Genomic DNA, 3,851 nt, shown 5'->3' with positions numbered 1-3,851 from the left:
GCCCCACCCCGCCTCGCTCCGACCCACCTCACCCCGCCTGGCCCCGTCTCGCCCCGCCTCGCCTTGCTTTGCCAGGCCTTGCCTCAACCAGGCATGCCTCGCCAAGCCCCGCAACGCCCCCACCTCGCCCCGCCTCGCCCCGCCTCGCCTCGCCTTGCCCCACCTCGCCTTGCGTTGCCTCACCTCGCCTTGCCTTGGCATTGCCTCACCCCGCCACACCTCTCCTCCCCTCGCCTCGCCTTGCCTCTCCTTGCCTCGCCTTGCATTTGCATCGCCTCGACTCGCCTTTCGTCGCCGCGCTCTGCCTCGCCCAGCCTCACCCCGTCTCATCCCGCCTCGCCCCGCCTTGCCCCGCCTCACCCTGCCTCGCCCTGCCATACCCCATCTCGCTCCACCTCGCCCAGCCTTGCCCCGTCTCATCCCGCCTCGCCCCGTGTCGCCTAGCCTTGCCTCGCCTCGCCTTGCTCAGCCTCGCCCCGCCCCGCCCCACCTTGCCCCGCCTCGCTTCGCCTCGCCTCGCCTCACCCCACATCGCCCCGCCTTGCCTCGCCTTTCCTTGGCATCGCCTCGCCTAGCCTCGCCTCTTCTCACCTTGCCTCGCCCCGCACTGCCACGCCTCACCCCGCCTCGCCCCGCCCAGCCTCACCCTGCCTTGCCCCGCCTCGCCCCGCCTTGCCCCGCCACGCCTCGCTCTGCCTCTCCCAGCCTCGCCTTGCCTTGCCCCGACTTGCCTCGCCCTGACTGGCCCTGGCTCACCCCGCCATTCCCCGCCTCACCTCGCCTTGCCCAGACTCGCCCCTCCCCACCTCGCCCCGCCACGCCTCGCCCCACGCCACTTGGCCCCGCCTCGCCCCGCCTCGCCCTGCCTCTTCCCACCTCGCCACGCCTCAGCCCGCCCCGCCTCGCCCTGCCTCGCCCTGCCATACCTTGCCTTGCCCCGCCTTGCCCCGCCTCGCCCCGCCTTGCAACGCCTCGGCTCGCCTTTCGTCGAGGTGCTCTGCCTTGCCCAGCCTCGCCCCGTCTCTCCCCGCCTCGCCTAGCCTTGCCACGCCTATCCCTGCCCTACCTCGCCCCACCTCGCCCTGCCTCGCCTCACTCCGCTCCACCTCGCCCCGCCCTTCCCCGCCTCTCCCCGCCCTGCCCCGCCTCGCCCCGCCTCTCCCCGCCCCGCCTCACCTCACCTCGCCCTGCCTCGCCCAGCCCTGCCTCGCCCCGCCCCGCCCTTCTTCGCCCTGTTTCGCCTCGCCGCGCGTCGCCCCGCCTCGCTCCCCCTCGTCCCGACTCACCTTGCCCCGCCTCGCCCTGCCTGACCCCATCTTGCCCGCCTCGCTCCGCCTCCCCTAGCCCTGCCTCTCCTCTCCTCGTTCAGACTCGCCCCGCCCTGCCCCGCCTCGCCCCGCCTCATCCCCGCCTCGTCCGGTCTCACCCCGTCTCGCCTCAGCCCGCCTCGCCTCGCCCCGCTCCGCCCCGCCTCACCTTGCCCCACTTCACCCCGCCTCGCCTCGCCTTGCCTCGCCCCACCTCGCCCCGCCTCGCCTCGCCTCACCTTGCCTTGGTATCGTCTCGCCTTGACTCGCCTCTCCTCCCCTCGACCCACCCTGCCTCGCCTAGCCTCTCCCCTCCTCGCCTCGCCACGCCCTGCCAGGCCGTGCCTCGCCTCGCCTTGCCTCAACCCACCTCACCTCTCCTCCCCTCGCCCCGCCCTGCCACACCTTGCCACTCCCTGCCTCGCCTTGCCCGCCTCTCCCTGCCCCGCCTCGCCTCGCCTCACCCCGCCTCGCCCTGCCCTGCTTCGCCCCACCTCCCCTTGCCCCACCTCGCCCCGCCTCACCCCCCTCATCCCGGCTTGCCTCGCCCTGCCTGGCCCCGCCTGGCCCCACCTGGCCCCGCCTCGCCCCGCCCCGCCTCGCCCCGGCTCGCACTGCCTGACCCTGTCTTGCCCCGCCTTGCCCTGCCTCGCCTCGTCCTGCCTCGCCCAGCCTCGCCCTGCCTCTCCCCGCCTCGGCCCGCCTCTCCCCGCCCTGCCTTGCCCCGCCTCGCCCCACCTCACCCCGTCTTGCCTTGCCTTGCGTCGCCTCGCCTTGCCCCACCTCACCCCGCCTCGCCTTGCCTCTCCTTGCCTTGGCATCGCCTCGCCTCACCTCGCCTCGCCTCTCCTCCCCTCCTCTCGCCCCGCCTCGCCTTGCCTCTCCTCGCATTTGAATCGCCTCGCCTCGCCTCTTGTAGCCTCGCTCCGCCTCGCCCCGCCTCGCCCTGTCTCGCCCCGCCTCGCCCCGCCTTGCCACACCTCACCCCACCCCGCCTCGCCCCGCCTTGACTCACCTCGCCCCGCAACGCCTCGCCCCACACCGCCTAGCCCAGCCTCACCCCGCCCTTCCTCGCCTCACCCCGCACTTCCCCGCCTCGCTCGGCCTCTCCCCGTACTGCCTCGCCTTGCCTAGCCCTGCCTCGCCCAGCCCTGCCTCACCTCGCCCCGCCAGCTTTGCCCTGTCTCGCCTCGCCCCGCCTCGCCCCGCCTCACCCCGCCTCGCCCAGCCTCGCCCTGTCTCGCTCCGCCTCGCCCCGCTTTGCCTCACCTTGCCCCGCCTGGCCTGGCCTCCTCTGGCCTCGCCTCGCCTCTCCTCTCCTCCCCTCGCCTCGCTCTGCCTCCTTGCTTTGCCTCACATTTGAATCGCGTCGCCTCGCCTCCCATAGCCTCGCTCCGCCTCGCCCGTCCTCAATCCGTCTCGCCTCGCCTCGCCCCGCCTTCCCACGCCTCACCACGCCCCGCCTCGCCTCGCCTCGCCCCACCTCGCCTCGCCTCTCTTCCCTTCACCTCGCACCGCCTCGCCTTGCCTCGCCTCGCATTTGCATTGCCTTGTCTCGCCTTTCGTCGTCTCGCTCCGCCTCTCCCCGTCTCGCCCCGTCTCGCCCCGCCAGGCCCCGCCTTGCCTCGCCTCGCCTCTCCTCCCCTCACCTTGCCCCGCTTCTTTGCCTCGCCTCGCATTTGCATCGCCTCGCCTCTCCTAGCCCCGCCTCGCCTCGCCTCGCCCAGACTCGAACCGCTCTGCCCTGCCTCGCCCCGCCTCTCCCCTCCCCGCCTCGCCTCGCTTCGCCTTGCCTCGCCCAGCCTCGCCTCGCCCCGCCTTGCCCTGCAACACACTGCGTTGGCTCGCCCCGCCTCGCTCCGCCCCGCCACGCCCCGCCATGCCTCGCCCCGCCCCGCCACACCTCGCCTCGCCCCACTCCGCCCCGCATCGCCCCGCCCCCCTTGTCCCGCCCTGCCCCACCCCGCCTCGAACCGCCTCGCCTTGCCACGCTCCCCACCTCGCCTTGCCTTGCCACGCCTCGCCCCGCCTCGCCCCCCCTCATCCCGCCTCGCCCTGCCCTGTCTCACCTTGCCTCTCCCCGCCTCGCCCCACCTCGCCCCGCCTCCTTGCCTCGCCTTGCCTTGGCATCGCCTCACCTCACCTCGCCTCGCCTCTTCTCCCCTTGCCTCGCCCCGCCTTTTTGCCTCACCTCGCATTTGCATCGCCTTGACTCGCCTTTCATCGCCTCGCTCCGCCTCGCCCTGTCTCGCCCCACCTCGCCCCGCCTCTCCCCGCCTCGCCTTGCCTCGCCCCGCCTCGCATTGCCTCGCTTCGCCCCGCCTGGCCCTGGCTCGCCCCGCCCCGCCTCGACTCGCCTCTCCCCGCCTCACCTCCCCTTGCCACGTGTCACCCTGCCCCACTTCGCCCCGCCTCGCCTCGCTCCGCCCCGCCTAGCCTTGCCTCGCCCCACCCCGCCCTTCCCTGCCTCGCCCCGCCCTTCCCCACATCACCCCACCTCTCCCCGCCCCGCCTCGCCTTGCCTCGCCCTGCCTCGCCCAGCCC

The sequence above is a fragment of the Gallus gallus genome, unplaced genomic scaffold, assembly GCF_016699485.2.
Source record: "Gallus gallus isolate bGalGal1 unplaced genomic scaffold, bGalGal1.mat.broiler.GRCg7b scaffold_42, whole genome shotgun sequence".
Lineage (NCBI taxonomy): Eukaryota > Metazoa > Chordata > Aves > Galliformes > Phasianidae > Gallus > Gallus gallus.
This window is presented reverse-complemented; position numbering follows the sequence as displayed.